The sequence below is a fragment of the Carassius gibelio genome, chromosome A19, assembly GCF_023724105.1.
Source record: "Carassius gibelio isolate Cgi1373 ecotype wild population from Czech Republic chromosome A19, carGib1.2-hapl.c, whole genome shotgun sequence".
In the NCBI taxonomy this organism is placed as follows: domain Eukaryota; kingdom Metazoa; phylum Chordata; class Actinopteri; order Cypriniformes; family Cyprinidae; genus Carassius; species Carassius gibelio.
This window is the reverse complement of record NC_068389.1, coordinates 5,414,402-5,431,322: the sequence shown is the minus strand read 5'-3', so window position 1 is coordinate 5,431,322 and position 16,921 is coordinate 5,414,402. Positions and strand designations below refer to the sequence as shown.

The 16,921-nt window shown below is 46.9% G+C and overlaps 1 protein-coding gene and 2 long non-coding RNA genes across 14 annotated transcripts in view; 2 read left to right on the top strand and 1 right to left on the bottom strand.

Annotated features, from left to right (window-relative positions):
• Positions 1-16,921, bottom strand: part of LOC127935833 (uncharacterized) — a 221,460-nt gene that overhangs the window by 45,496 nt on the left and 159,043 nt on the right. The window lies entirely within an intron of this gene.
• Positions 1-16,921, top strand: part of LOC127935786 (receptor-type tyrosine-protein phosphatase U) — a 263,677-nt gene that overhangs the window by 95,069 nt on the left and 151,687 nt on the right. The window lies entirely within an intron of this gene.
• Positions 7,491-16,195, top strand: LOC127935825 (uncharacterized). Of its 6 annotated transcripts, none has more exons than XR_008148175.1 (4): positions 7,491-8,341; positions 8,456-8,673; positions 15,446-15,611; positions 15,778-16,195. It is a non-coding gene; the product is annotated as an uncharacterized LOC127935825 (long non-coding RNA). The 6 variants fall into 6 exon arrangements; XR_008148174.1 differs by having other exon boundaries at positions 7,492-8,341; positions 8,456-8,507; positions 15,394-15,777; positions 15,892-16,195; XR_008148172.1 differs by having other exon boundaries at positions 7,492-8,341; positions 15,446-15,777; positions 15,892-16,195.

Genomic DNA, 16,921 nt, shown 5'->3' with positions numbered 1-16,921 from the left:
GAGGCAGTATCATCAGGTTAGACCACCCATGGTGCACTGAGTGCTGCGGTGTAAGCCAAGAAGTTCACAGCACCCTGGTTTCCCTTGATAAAAACTCAATTGGATTTTTCCATTGGCTTTTGGATTACTGCAGACAAAAGCGACAAAAAGTTTGTTTCTTACACATTTACTTCATTAAAGAATTCTTCATAATTAAACACAACTAATGAAGTTTGATTCCATAAATACAACAGCTAGAAGTAAAACGCTAAGTGTAGGTTATAAACAAATGACACCAGCCTCTGACAACACAGTCTTTATTTTATTTTATTTTTTTAAGCAACAACAACTAGTGAGAAGGTGAGTTAAAATGAGTTTACCGGATGTTTAAAGGACATGACAGCTTCTGTAGTCACTTGTTAAGCACTGCCATTCTCAAGAAAAATCATGCATTCAAAAATTATTAAGGTGTATTTTACGTCATAGAATAAAATCGTGAGCTTTTGGTAACCATATACCATATTTCAGGCATTTCACCAAAAACGCTTTCAAATAGCCCATTGACTTCAGAGTGATGATAAATGATCATTCTTTTTTCGGTCACACTTTATTTTAGGGTCCAATTCTCACTATTAACTAACCATTAACTATTGAGTAGGATAATGGATGTCATGCATTATATGTACTTTATAAGCACTAATAAACAGCCAATATGTTAATGATAGACATGCTAATAAGAAACTAGTTATTAGTGTGCATTGGACCCTATACTAAAGTGTTACCTTCTTTTCCTGGCTTTTGATCATCTAATGTATATTGCACGCACACACACACAAAACTTTCTCAGTATCTTTTTTCACATGTTTTTTACATGTTTTAATAGAATAAACAGAATGAATTGCCTGTTAAGTGGGCCAGACTTTATGCTAGTAGTCATAGACAGTCATAGCTAGGGCAATGCAAGATCAGTCAAAATAACATAATGCAAACTGAAGAAACAAACATGCTGTGTTATAAATAACTGTTTTTTTTCTTCTCCTGACCAAAAATGACATTTGCATTTTTACAGGAAGAGGCTATCATTAAATGGTCTGTCATCACAGAAAGAGCCACACAGGGAACAAACAACAGTAATGCATAATCAATGATTTGTGAACGTCTTCGAATTGTGACAAGCTCGAGCGACCTTAAGCATATTTTTATTGCTGTGCAATTTCTGAAATTACAGTGAGCAATTGTCATTTCCCCAGTGAAGTGTCAAGAACATAAAGGCTATGGAGCTGAGTTGTGAGTCCAGCTGACATGTCTCATTTTAGTCTTTCTGTGCAATGTCACAGTCGGTGATTAAAGCTTCAGAATGCATTGCCATTTTCATCAGCGACTGCACGTGTGTCTGGGTGCGTGTGCGTGCTGTGTTTGTTATGTCTGTTATGCTTAATAAAGCACACTTCTCCCAATTCAAAAGAAAGTTGATTCCCCTAAATGACAAATTAAACTGCTCAGAGGAAAGTGTTCTGTTAGTAATTGTTTAGAGACAGTGATGGAAGGTTAGATGTTGTTTTTGATTTTCATACCCAGTAATAGAATAAATAAATGAACTGGTGCCAAGCCAAATCTGATGGCCCTGTCAAATCATATCCTGCTTCAAGCCCAAAGCAATTCCATTGACTGAAAGAGCTTTTTTTAGGATGTGTTTTCAATGCCTGATCAGAAATACTACAATATTATGTGGGTCTATAATACATGGAGAAATAACATTTCCATTAAAAATATACTATATACAGGGATGCACAGATGCAAATGCATGGCCAAAACAGAAAAAAAAAAAAGTGCTGGGGAAATAAGTTCAGAGCCCTTATTTTCCTACCAACATTTGTGACAGCTGTTAATGCACAGTCGCCGTTTTAGATCAACCGTTTGTAATGTTGTACAAGAAGCTCATAAGATCATATTTCTTCACATAAATATTTAATTTTCAAAGGTTTTTTTTTATATGAGGCATCATAGGCACAGTTTTGAGGTGTAGTTTATCTTTAAAAACAAGCCAAATAACATGGGACATTTGGGCCCAGCAGCTGTAATTAATGACAATTAGACCTCATTGAAATGTTTCTGAGTGCACTTCAGACACATATGATAAAAACGAAATGTTTATGGCCAGCTGATATCAGTGTTTCTCTCCATCATATTCCCCAGCATTAGCACTAATGTCTGTTGACACCCGTGAAGGCAAGAAGCCTTTTTCATAAAAACCCTGTTCCCTGCAATTCCATCTCTAGCTGCCAAAGTTATTTCACTGAAGATCAATTCTCTCTTTGGAGCCTTTCATACGCGGGGGGAAAAAAGTACAATTTCAGCCCACCCTTAGTCTTAGCAGCAGAGAAGGCGATTGAATCTGGCTGTTTCATGGCTGACAGCACGTAGGACGAGTCCCTCGATGGCCTCCTGATTGAGCCTCTTCCCAGACCCACACAGCAGCCCAATTAAAACACAAAAGAGGCTTTGTTTCTGCAATTATCAGATACACTGAAATCTTTCTGCTGATAAGACTCACTCAGATGCCATTGATATGAGTTTTGATGGACTCGGCTGCAATTATCACCCCTTTTGTCCGGCCGTGATTGCTGTTTATCTGCTAACAACTGCGGCGTGATTTGTTCGGATTTGTGTGTAGGTGGACATTTATATGTCCCTGACGCAAGTAAACAAGCTGAAAAGAATACACTTTTTGCAATACTGGAATATCCCAGCATACGTGAACCTGATTGATGTCGAACACGGAGACTCTAGCGGGGGTCAGTGGGGTGATATTAGGAGAGCGTCTGTGCCTGATCAATAAGACGGGTTTAAAGAGAGGCAGAGAAAATCATTTTCAGCACTTCTTAGCACTGTTCATAGATGCAAAAAAAATTTAAACAATAAAAAACAGTTTTTTTTTAGACGGGCCAGTTGGCTTACCCTTAATGAAAAGGAAATTTAATTTAATGAGCAGGTCACGCTTGAATTTCAAAATGATTGTCAAGGTCACTTTATTGCTTTTAAAAAGAACATCATTTCTGAAAAACTGTCATATTTGACAGTTTATCTTTTGAATATGTCCAAGTGATTTTCATTTTGTCCTTCACATTTTCCAGATATTTTTGGAGAGTATAAAACTGTTCCTTTTTAAAGTTTGTATAGTGATCAACAAATCAACATGCTTGCTTGTACAGAAATCACACTAAAGAAATAAATAGTGCATCATGCAGAAAATATTTGTTCCATTCCAAAGTAACAAGTGCTTATTATTTCACTGGTAACATGCCTGAGAAGTGGAAATAGAGTTAATGTGGTGGTCACTATGACATATTCATGTCATCATAAAAATATGATTCACAGGTTACTGAGTGCACTTACACTGTTTACTTTCTTTTGTGTTTGTGTGTTTAACATTTTGCTTATTTGTGAAAACAGAATTACAAAATCAAGACCATTGTCAAATGAGATCAAGATCATGAGATTGATGTCTAAAGTTATTATTATTATTATTTATTTTAGATTTATTTAATCAAGTTAAAAAAAATTTTTTAATTGTAAATATGATGTATGCATTTAGTAAAACAAAATATGTTGCTTATTGCAGTAATTGGTAAGCATTTGAATTAAATAGTCCAAAATATCCAGACTATTTACTTTAAAGAGAATAAATGCTCTCATATAATCCATAATGGTTGATTATTGCACTCAAATGCAGAAAGTGCATTTGTTTACACGGCACATCAAAATCTATTTAAATATATCATTTGATGACTTACTGCTGCACTGATCACCAGAACATGTACAAAAACATTGAGTTGACTGCTTTCAGCACTAAAGGTGAGCTCACACTTAACAATGTACGGCCGACTTCACTGCAATGAGCAAGAAGTGACTTCTGTGCAAGCTTAAATGGATAGTGGGTGAGTCATAAATAAATAAAATTAAATTAAATGTATGCATTTAGCCGAGTCTTTTATCCAAAGTGACTTACAGTGCACTCAGGCTATCAATTTTTACCTATCATGTGTTCCCATGAGGTCTAACAAGGGAGCTAGTATAGGGAGGTTTCTCTCCTCATCGCCTGGCTCTCTTTCCTGAAATAAAGTTGGATGTATAAGGAAACGTCTGCTGCAGGCAGGGCTGGCCGAAGCCCTGACATGAGATGATGATAAGGATGCTGGGAAACGGCATCAGCGCAGGAATATAAATATCGGGAGGATGAAAGAGACACTTGCAGAGAAGGGGATGTCAGACTGGTCTTTTCCTCAAAGTAAACAAACGCTCTTATTGTTCTGTGTGTACAGCTCAAGCCGCGGGATGTAGTTTGCTCTCCAAACAGTAAACCTTGCAGGGAGGATGAGATAATGAAAATCTCCTATTGACCCCCCCCCCCCCACCCCCCGTCCCGAGAACGCTCACATGCCACACTCTGTCTCAAAGCCATTACTCTTTTCCAAAGTCAATGTTTGTGGTTTTAATGAAAGCCCCTCTGACAAAATAACAAGGGGACGGACACATTTCAGTCCTGAAAGAATACACACTCATCTCTTTGAGTCCAGCGGTCTCTTACTGGAAGGCTTCTCTTTTATTCGTCCAGCTCTCTCATGTTTATTAGCTGGCTTAGCTCATATGTGCGCTGTCTGCATGACCCTCAAAAGCTTCAGAGGTCATAGGATTCCCCAAACTGTCGCGGTTCCAAAACACATTACAGAAGCTTTCAAAGACATTTTTATATTCTCATGGAGACAGATGGTGCGCTCCTGAACACCCTTCAAGGTGTGATGTGATGTGACGTTTTAACCTGAATACACAGAAAGGACTTTTTCCACTGAAGAGGGAGTTTCAGTTTTATCTATAGTTTGGAGACCACCAGGTTTGTGGCCTTTGAGAAGATACAACCATCTGTATTAATTGTGTCGGCCATAGTAACCATAAACAATATTATATAAAGACTTCTGTGAAGCAAGTTGGAAGCAAACACTGAGCAAATAACTCATCCCCTGTTTGATAAGAGTAACTCATATCATTAAGTCCTGGAATCAGCTGACCTTTGGGAAATATCCTCCCTCAGGTTAATGGTTACACCAAGCTAAGACCCCAAGCTAACGCTTTTGCCGTGATAAAGACTGGATGGTGAAATTCGGTCTCCGTGTCTCTCTCAAACCGAACCACAAACACTTCATCAAAGCTGTGAGCGAGGGAAAGCCAGTTAATTAAATCTGATCATGTTTACGTAATTCTCCTAAGATGGTTGAAAGTGGAAAACCAACACTACACCCACAAACGTCTTTGAATAAAGCACGCGGGGACTATTTCTGCTCTTCACTTGGACAAAACTCCATCTTCTCTATCACTCCGCTGGCTTCATTACTCTATTTCTGGGCGCGTGGGCTCTCAGTCAGAAACCCTGCGGTGCCCTCGTGCTCATTTCCCAAACAGCCGGATAATTAATTGGAAAAGTGGAGGCAATGTAATGCAGTACTTCAGAGCCTTAACCGCTTGCACAAGGCTCGGACACTTCAACGCACCGCCGTGCAAGTGCACTTGTCAGACAATTGTATCTGGATCACGCGCTTCACTTTCATGGTGAACTTCAGTGTATCGGACGTGAAATAGATGACTTAAAAACATTGAAACGCTACTCTTCCTGAGTCGCTTGGCCTTTAAATGTTGCTGACTTTTGAGATGTGTCCTATGTGTGTCACTTTTTTTTTTACATTATTGTTAATGCTCTAAACAATGTACTGATTTAAAACTTAAAAAACTTCAAACTACAGACACAAATTGCACAAGTTTGTCTACAAAATAGACTATTTTAGTAACTTCTTTGAAGTTCTTTGAAATATGGTTAAAGTACTGATAAAATGCTGACAGTTCTGGCCAACTAAAGCATAATTTAATGTAATTTCTATTGATTCTTGTATGCCATGTATTAAAATATATTTGTAATTACACATTTGCAATGATGAAGCTTTAATTTAGTACATTTACATTATATGTACATTTAATTTAATATCATATAACATTACAAATTTAAATTTATGATCAAGAAAGCATGTGCTTTAGTATGTTAGCTAACACACTTCTTTAAAGCATGACAACATATTATTAACACGTTATGATTTCATATACTATATATATATATATATATATATATATATATATATATATATATATATATATATATGTATAAAATATTTCATTTGTCTTTATTACAAAGTAATCATGACATTTTTATCTTAGATGAGCTTTTATTTCATTAATATTAGGCTATGTTTTGCATAAATACAGTACACTACACGTGCACACTGAATGCAATTAAACACACTTCTGTCACAAGGGTATCCTCTCCTAGTATGAACTGCTTATTATCACATCGTTAGCTTAGCAACATGCTAACATGTGACTGTGTTGGAGTCAGTTGCGAGTCAGATCTGACACGAGGAGCATTATTTGTGAGGTTTGAGGGTTTTCTGATCATTTACAGTGCTCCAAATCAGTCACTTATGAGCTTTCCTTTGTGTTGGATGTCTCTGTGGACAGTGGAGAGCGGTTTTAGAGCAGAGCTCTGATCTCTGAGCCGGATTCGCTTCACAAATGAAGAGCCATTGACAGTAATACAGAGTGAAGAGCCGAGCACATTCTCTGCCTGTCTTGGTAATTCCTCAGGATCGGTCCATGACTCCGTGTAGACCTGTGACACTGATGCTTATGCTGCTGCCCACAGGTTATATGTGTGTGTGTGTGAACTTGTATGTTTACTTTCTTGTGTGAAACAAAGAAAGTGAGTGCATAAACTCACACTGACAGAGAAGATGTTTCAGTCTTTTCTGAATGTTTAATCATAAAAATGTACTTAATTGAAACATTATCACATATATTTTAAATGCATACACTTAAAAAATGCCATTAAAGTATATTTTAGTTTACCTTTGATTATTTACATTGTCAGTACATTTAGCCACACACTTTAAGAAAACCTATATTTCAATCACTCCTAAAACATGAACATGGACTTTGTTAATGGATGCATGATATATTTTAGTTTATGTAGCTGCATAGTGTGTTTTAACCCAATAAGAGCGTTTAGTTCTGATAAAGATGATTGAAGGGCTATAATAGTGTCAGACATGAACCTTGAAATGATCTCTAGTGTAAGAGCTGTCGAGATAACAGGCTTCAGCAGCACAGAACACGGTCTTATTATGATAACTCAGAAGCAGAAGGCTTTATCAGTGACGTCTACATTTGTTTTCAAATGATAGTGATGGGATGTACATTCAAAGAAAATGAAGCTGGCGTTAATCAGACGTCTTCATGCACACCTGTAGTCTCAAAGATGAGTAAGAGAAGATAAATGACTGGCAAAGCTGCGCTGACCAAAGAACCAGAATGAAAACATGACGGGGACTAAATGTTCAGGATAAAGAGCAATTGTCACGGGGTGACGAAAGGGAAGCGGAACTAAGTCCCGCCGGAATTTTGTGTTCCCCTCGGGACGGTGTCGCGGTAACACCGGTCCACTTCCGGGTTGCGCCCGATGTCGCAATAACAACGCTAATGGCAGATTGACATCTGGTGTGGGGAGTTTGATGTGGCGATCTGTGAGAGGATTATGGAGGCGGAGTAACCACATAAAAAGAGAAGTGCAGAGACCATGAGGAGGGTTGTGGATTCTTTTTTGGTCGTTCGTTCTCCCGGCTATTCTTCCTGGTTGGCTTGCCCCCGTGTGTGGTTCTTCTCTTTGGATATGTTCCCCTAGGAGAGGTGAATTCCTGGGACGTTTGGGCTGGCGTGTGGAGGTGTTTGAGGACTATTGTGGGGTTTCGGCTATCTGGCTGTGCAACAGATATATCCGCGATCGAGTGGAGATATTCAGGACAGAAAGAGTGTGAGTTCTGGAAAGCAAGTGAAGACCAGACCGCGCCATCGCTATCGGAGGGAAGTTAAGAGACCTGATCTGGGATTTCGATCAATTGTATACATCTGGACTGGGACTGATAACGTTGTGAAGTGGACGGAGTCATCGTTGGGTGAGTGCTGGCTCTATTTGCACTAAGAGTGGGTGTGCCGTGTCTGAAGTGGTGTGTTTGCACAATAAATCGTTTGAAGTGAAGTTACAGAGTGTGGGGAAGATATATAGAGTTAATGCCGGACGCTCACCACCCCGAGAGCCCACCACCGTCACCGTAATCCACACCCAGGCACTCAACTGAAGCATCTCCCAGCCGTAAGCCCCATTGCTTATTCAAGAACACATACATGCTGTTGATTACTTACCCCGCTGTGTAGATCGCAGGATCCTCTGGGCCGAACGCCGCATGTGATGTCCCTATGAAAGGAGGTGGACACAAGAATTATTCCCTTCCCGGTCTTAACCGAAGCATCTCCCAGCCGTAAGCCCCACTACTTATTCAAGAACACATACTTGCTGTTGATTACTTACCCTGCTGTGCAGATCGCAGGATCCTCTGGGCCGAATGCCGCATGTGATGTCCCTATGAAAAGAGGTGGACACAAGAATTATTCCTTTCCCGGTCACAACCGAAGCCTCTCCCAGCCGTAAGCCCCACTACTTATTCAAGAACGCATACTTGCTGTTGATTACCTACTCTGCTGTGCAGATCGCAGGATCCTCTGGGCCGAATGCTGCATGTGATGTCCCTGTAGAAAGAGGTGGACACACGAATTATTCCTTTCCCGGTCTTAACCGAAGCCTCTCCCAGCCGTAAGCCCCACTACTTATTCAAGAACGCATACTTGCTGTTGATTACTTACTCTGCTGTGCAGATCGCAAGATCCTCTGGGCCGAATGCTGTATGTGATGCCCCTGTAGAAAGAGGTGGACACACGAATTATTCCTTTCCCGGTCTTAACCGAAGCATCTCCTAGCCGTAAGCCCCATTACTTATTCAAGGACACATACTTACTGTTGATTACTTACCCCGCTGTGCAGACCACAGGATTCTCTGGGCCGAATGCTGCATGTGATGTCCCTGTAGAAGGAGGTGGACACGAGAATTATTCCTTTTCCCGGTCTCGACCGAAACATCCACGAGCTCTACTTACCCGGATACCCCCCCTCACTCCGGGACGGGTGACAGACTACCCTGGCTCTTGCTGGCCCCGTACAGGCACAAACTGCCGACGACTCCACGCCTTCCCGGCGTCCGAGGTCTGGCTCCGTTCTGGTCGGGAGACACGGAAGGAACACTGAACTTTTAAATTGCTTTTAATCAAATAAAACCTTGTTCATTTTTTTATACTCTCGTCCGTCTGGTTCTTCTGGTACGCTCCCCGAGGTGATCCTGGGTTTCAGGGGTGGGTGCAGTCCAGCTTGGCCCCCCGACCTGTGACAGATTTGGCGTAGTCGGCAGGGTTTCACCTCGGGTTGAGCGACCAGGGATTCTCAGATGGCCGACGACGAGGCACTGGGGGCCCCACCCCGAGTCATGCCAGTGTTCATGGGAAACCCCTGGGTCCAGAAATATGGAGGAAATGAGTCAGAGGTGCGCCTCTCCGAATGGCGGGCTCAGATCGAATATCTGGCCGGGCTACAGGGACTGAGCGCGACCCAACAGCTACAGTTTGCCCTCAACTCCCTTGACGGGGAAGCGCGGCGGGAAGTCCAAGCCGCCCCCGAAGCTGTCCGAACCACCGCCCAGTCTGTGTTCAGATTCCTGACGGAAAGGTATGGTGACGCCACTCCAACTGCGGTTCTCCGGGCCCAGTTCTTCAGCAGCAAGCAGGGCCCCCGCCAATCCGTCAGAGCTTTCGCCCTCCAACTACGGGAGCGAGTTACCAGGCTGCAGGGACGCCCAGACCATGGTCTCGGAGATAGCGAGACTCTGTTGAGGGACCAATTCCTGTTGGGGCTAAGGGAAGGCCCGGTACGCCAGGGACTTAGAGTCCAATTCAGAAGGGAGCCGGAACTCACCTTCGAAGACCTAAAGAAGGAAGCGGTGGCATTGGAGAACGATCAGGTTGAGGTGCAAGAACCCCCTGTGTGTGCGGCCGTAAGTAGCTCTGCAGTGGCTGTCCCCGACATGGCAGAGTGGAAACAGACTCTGAAGCTCGAACTCCTAAAGGATGTCCGGGAGCAGATGGCGGAGCTAACCAAGACGCTCGTGGACGAGCTGCGTTCTGGGGCTACCAGGCCAGAGGTGAGGCCCATCTCGCGGGACCGGGTGTACTCGGACGGGAACAGGGACGCAGGGAGGCGACCTAACCGGCCCAACCGGCCCCAGTTTGAATGGGACGAGCAAGGACGACCTATCTGCAACCGCTGTGGCCAACCAGGCCATTGCAGCCGACAGTGTGGTCCTCGAAGAGGTTCGGAGGGGGGTTTTTAGGTCGACCGGCCACAGTGGGTCGTGTGGTCGGGACCCCCTTAGATGACCCACCCATCGGAGCAGGCTCCAAGGACAGGCTGGTCGGGCATAGCCCAGTGGTGGAGGTCCAGGTGTGTGGTGTGAAGGTGCCCTGTCTCGTCGACACCGGATCCCAGGTGACCCTATTCGCGGAGAGCCTGTCGCAAGAGCTGTTTGGAGATCAGAGGATGCATGGGACGGAGGCTCCCTGGCTCTCCCTGAAAGGAGCAAATGGTCTGGACATCCCCTACATTGGCTACAGGCTGACGGACTTGGAGATCCACGGAGTGATCGTGCCCCAGAAGGGAGTGATCATCGTAAAGGACCACTGTCTGGGGAGTCACCGGGCCTTGCTAGGTATGAATGTATTATCTGCATGTTGGGAAGAATTGTTTCGGGCAACGCCCGCTCGAGGGATCTCGCTGGCCGAGCAACAGGAATGGGAACGTGTCGCCGCTGACTGCAGACGGATCCAGATGTCCCGGGCCCGGCAAGGCCGCGAAGGGACAGGTCGGGTAGCGTGCCGTTATGCCCTGTCCGTGCCAGCGAACAGCGAGGCCCTAGTATGGGTGCGAGTCCTCCAGCGGGACGTGGGAGTGGAGGAATGGGTGTTGGTGGAGCCCCACTGGGATGGCCAGCAGGTAGAAGTCGCCAGAGGTTTGGCCGTGGCACGAAGAGGACGGATCCCGGTGAGAGTTCGGAACGGGACGCCCCATGTTGTGCACCTACATAAACATCAGCGGCTGGTCAAGGTAACGCCGGTAGAATCCCATCAGGTGCGGGAGGACTAGGACGTGAGCTTTCGCCAAGTACACCCCGCGGTGGTGGAAGTGGCCCTTACCCAAGCGAGCTCGTCGCCCCAGAGTCTAGGGGAGGAGGTGCCCGGCCACTTGAAGGGAAGTTCCCTGCAAGGGGAGGAGCTGGGACCGACACAGACCAGGAAGCTGCGAGACCTGCTGAGCAAGTGGCAACATGTCTTCTCGGCACACGAAGAGGACTACGGCTGCACCAACGTCGTGCAACATCGGATCCCCACCGGAGATGCAGAGCCCAGTAGAGAAAGGTACCGACCCGTCCCACCTACCCTGTACACGGAGGTCCGCACACTGCTGGAAGGTATGCTCAATCGAGGGGTTGTTAGAGAGAGCAGCAGCCCGTGGGCAGCTCCCATCGTGTTGGTACAGAAGAAGACTGGCGCATGGAGGTTTTGCGTCGACTACCGCAAGCTGAACCTGGTCACTAGGAAGGACGCGTTCCCCCTACCCCGGATCGAGGACTCCCTGGCTGGCTTAACACGCTCGGCATGGTACTCCACGCTGGACTTGGCAAGTGGTTACTGGCAGGTACAAGTGGCCAAGGCCGACCGGGAGAAGACCGCCTTTACCACCCCGTTCGGTCTCTTTGAGTGGGACCGGATGCCCTTCGGCCTCTGCAACGCTCCTGCCACCTTCCAGAGGCTGATGCAGCGGTGCCTGGGAGGTCAGTTGATGGAGTCCGCCTTGGTATACCTGGACGATGTGATTGTCTATTCCCCAGATTTCGACTCCCACTTACAACACCTTGAGCAGGTCTTCGGGGCCATGGAGAAATATGGGCTGAAGCTCCAGCCGGACAAATGCCATCTGTTACGGCGGGAGGTCAAATTCTTGGGACACTGTGTGGGCGCGGCGGGAGTTTCGGTCGACCCGGAGAAGGTGTCGGCGGTGCGAGAGTGGGCTGCCCCGCAGACGGTGAAGCAGGTCCGGTCATTCCTGGGCTTCGTGGGGTACTACCGCCGCTTTATCAAGGACTTCTCCAAGATCGCAAAGCCCCTAAATCAGTTGCTGGCTGGGACAGGACGCCCCCGAGGTCGCGGATCGCCGGCTATCCTATGGAGCCCCGAGTGTGAGGCTGCGTTCCGGCGACTGAAAGACGAGTTGCTGCAGGCGCCGATTCTGGCGTATGCTGACTTCTCCAAGCCCTTTGTCCTATACACGGACGCTAGCAACCTGGGTTTGGGGGCCGTGTTGGCCCAGCAACAGGACGGTGTAGAGCGGGTCGTAGCCTACGCAAGCCGGAGCCTTCATCCAGCAGAGAGGAACGACGCCAATTACAGCTCCTTCAAGTTGGAACTGCTGGCGCTGAAATGGGCACTCAGCGAAAAGTTTAAAGATTACTTGTGGGGTGCCCAGGTGACGGTAGTAACTGATAACAACCCCCTAGTACATCTACAGACGGCGAAGTTGGGGGCAGTGGAACAGCGCTGGGTGGCCCAGTTGGCCAATTACAACTACCAGCTCCGATACCGGCCAGGACGGGAGAACACCAACGCTGACGCCCTGTCCCGACTCCCGGAAGCTCAAGGTCCGAGGGACCCACCGGAACCCACACCAGACCCCGAAGGAGAGGAGTATATGGTGGGCATTGTGGAGGCGCCGGGGACTCAACATGAGGGGATGCCTGTGAGTTGGGGATGGGACCCCTGCCGCTGGAAAGAGCGACAGCAGGCCGACAGGGAGATCAGTGGCTTGATGCGATGGCTGGAACGGGGCCGAAAACCGACGTTGGCCGAACAACGGGCCCAAGGGGGAACAGGAAGGAAGCTGTTGGGACAATGGGCCAGACTACAGGTGAAGGAGGGAGTACTCTGTAGGTCTGTCCGAGATCCGGGGCTGGACGAGGAACTCCGACAGATCGTTGTCCCCGAAGGCCAAGTACAAGAGCTCTTGATAGCGTACCATGATCAGCTGGGCCACCAAGGGCACGAGAAAACGGTCTCTCTCTTGAGGCGACACTTCTACTGGCCCAACCTAGAAGCAACGGTACGTACCTTCGTTCAGGCCTGTCCTCGTTGCACCTTGTTCAAAGCCAGGAAGGAGGCACGAGCACCGATGGTCCCCATCCAGGCAAAGGCTCCTCTCCACATAGTCGCAATGGACTTCTTGACTTTGGGTCGGCCGGCAGACCGCTATCAGAACATCCTTGTCATTACCGACTTGTTCACCAAGTACTCCTGGGCCATTCCTACTTTGGACCAGACGGCGAACACCACCGCCACTGCTCTGTGGAGAGCTGTCTTCCAGCCGTTCGGTTGCCCCGAGTTCCTACACTCGGACCAAGGGCCAAACTTCGAGTCTCGGGTAATCAGAGAGCTGTGTAAAGTGTACGGCTGCACCAAGACCCATACCACTACTTACCACCCCCAGGGAAATGGCGGATGCGAGCGGTTCAATCAGACCCTATTGAACTTACTCGGCACGCTAGACCAAGAACATCAGAGCGACTGGGTGAGTGCGCTACCAAATCTGGTTCAGGCCTACAATAATAGTACGCACAGTACCACGGGCTACGCCCCCACTTATTTGATGTTTGGCAGGCATGTGCGGATGCCTACCGACTTATTGCTGGGGACGGCAGCAACCGAGGAGGAGGGGAACGTAACTGAATGGGTAAGGCGCCACCACCAACGCCTCCATTTTGCATACGAGCAAGTCTCGGGACGGATCCGAGCGGCTGGGAAGAAAAACAAGAGGCTGTACGACCGGACGGCTCGGGAAGCCCCCCTTCTCCCAGGAGAAAGGGTCCTGGTAAGGGACAACCGGCGACAAGGGAAGGGGAAGCTCAGTGACCGATGGGAGAATGCACCATACGTGGTCGAGGGCCAGCAGCGGCCTGGACAGCCAGTATATACAATTCGGCCCGAAGGAAAAGCCGGGCCCGCTAGAGTGGTCCATCGGAACATGATCCGCCCCTGTCCGAACTATCCCAGCCCCGTAGAGGAGGCGCCAAAGGAGCCTGAAGCTGTAGCCCCGTGGATAGCAGGATGGGCCGTGATCCCAGGAGAACGGGGAAATGTCCCCGCAGAAATGGCCCCCAGAGACCCGATGGATATGCCTGCGGACATCGACCCTGTCTCGCCACCACGACGGTCCCAGAGGGAGAGCCGAGGTCGGCCCCCGGCATGCTATGGAGAATAGGCGACTGGAAGGCGTTCTAGGGACTAGAACGGTTTGGCAGGGGGGTATGTCACGGGGTGACGAAAGGGAAGCGGAACTAAGTCCCGCCGGAATTTTGTGTTCCCCTCGGGACGGTGTCGCGGTAACACCGGTCCACTTCCGGGTTGCGCCCGATGTCGCAATAACAACGCTAATGACAGATTGACATCTGGTGTGGGGAGTTTGATGTGGCGATCTGTGAGAGGATTATGGAGGCGGGGTAACCACATAAAAAGAGAAGTGCAGAGACCATGAGGAGGGTTGTGGATTCTTTTTTGGTCGTTCGTTCTCCCGGCTATTCTTCCTGGTTGGCTTGCCCCCGTGTGTGGTTCTTCTCTTTGGATATGTTCCCCTAGGAGAGGTGAATTCCTGGGACGTTTGGGCTGGCGTGTGGAGGTGTTTGAGGACTATTGTGGGGTTTCGGCTATCTGGCTGTGCAACAGATATATCCGCGATCGAGTGGAGATATTCAGGACAGAAAGAGTGTGAGTTCTGGAAAGCAAGTGAAGACCAGACCGCGCCATCGCTATCGGAGGGAAGTTAAGAGACCTGATCTGGGATTTCGATCAATTGTATACATCTGGACTGGGACTGATAACGTTGTGAAGTGGACGGAGTCATCGTTGGGTGAGTGCTGGCTCTATTTGCACTAAGAGTGGGTGTGCCGTGTCTGAAGTAGTGTGTTTGCACAATAAATCGTTTGAAGTGAAGTTACAGAGTGTGGGGAAGATATATAGAGTTAATGCCGGACGCTCACCACCCCGAGAGCCCACCACCGTCACCGTAATCCACACCCAGGCACTCAACTGAAGCATCTCCCAGCCGTAAGCCCCATTGCTTATTCAAGAACACATACATGCTGTTGATTACTTACCCCGCTGTGTAGATCGCAGGATCCTCTGGGCCGAACGCCGCATGTGATGTCCCTATGAAAGGAGGTGGACACAAGAATTATTCCCTTCCCGGTCTTAACCGAAGCATCTCCCAGCCGTAAGCCCCACTACTTATTCAAGAACACATACTTGCTGTTGATTACTTACCCTGCTGTGCAGATCGCAGGATCCTCTGGGCCGAATGCCGCATGTGATGTCCCTATGAAAAGAGGTGGACACAAGAATTATTCCTTTCCCGGTCACAACCGAAGCCTCTCCCAGCCGTAAGCCCCACTACTTATTCAAGAACGCATACTTGCTGTTGATTACCTACTCTGCTGTGCAGATCGCAGGATCCTCTGGGCCGAATGCTGCATGTGATGTCCCTGTAGAAAGAGGTGGACACACGAATTATTCCTTTCCCGGTCTTAACCGAAGCCTCTCCCAGCCGTAAGCCCCACTACTTATTCAAGAACGCATACTTGCTGTTGATTACCTACTCTGCTGTGCAGATCGCAAGATCCTCTGGGCCGAATGCTGTATGTGATGCCCCTGTAGAAAGAGGTGGACACACGAATTATTCCTTTCCCGGTCTTAACCGAAGCATCTCCTAGCCGTAAGCCCCATTACTTATTCAAGGACACATACTTACTGTTGATTACTTACCCCGCTGTGCAGACCACAGGATTCTCTGGGCCGAATGCTGCATGTGATGTCCCTGTAGAAGGAGGTGGACACGAGAATTATTCCTTTTCCCGGTCTCGACCGAAACATCCACGAGCTCTACTTACCCGGATACCCCCCCTCACTCCGGGACGGGTGACAGACTACCCTGGCTCTTGCTGGCCCCGTACAGGCACAAACTGCCGACGACTCCACGCCTTCCCGGCGTCCGAGGTCTGGCTCCCTTCTGGTCGGGAGACACGGAAGGAACACTGAACTTTTAAATTGCTTTTAATCAAATAAAACCTTGTTCATTTTTTTATACTCTCGTCCGTCTGGTTCTTCTGGTACGCTCCCCGAGGTGATCCTGGGTTTCAGGGGTGGGTGCAGTCCAGCTTGGCCCCCCGACCTGTGACACAATCCAGTGGGAGGACCAGATGTGGTCCAAAATGAAAGTTTCATCAAACTCTGAACTTATTTCCCCAGCACTTTTTTTTTTTTTCTGTTTTGGCCACGCATTTGCATCTGTGCATCCCTGTATATAGTATATTTTTAATGGAAATGTTTTTCATTAGTCTGAAAAGCAAGCAACATGATTCTTGTATGTTATTTGATTCTTGTTATCTAGTCCTCTTTGGTATACATACCAGATCATTGTGTCTTATTCCATGTGAGTCCTTTCATGATGTAACAAGATAAATATGCCACTACTGTGGAGCAAATAAAATAAAATTAAATTAAATTAAATAAAAAATGTTTTAAATAAAATAAATAAAATTTTAAATAAAAAAAAGATCTGCCTTCAGAATAAATGTCTTATGACAAATCATATACTATGGCAAAAGTTAAAACACTTAAACACTTTAACAATTTGATTCAGTTCTTTCATGACTGGGAGAGAAATGTGTAATTATGTGAAGTTGTGCAGCTATAAAAAAAGAAAGAAATATAAATCATTGATGCGCGGGTCAATGTATTAATAACCCACACCCGACCAATGTTTTCAACTAACCCGCCCGCAACTCGGACCGCAAAAAAAGAAAAA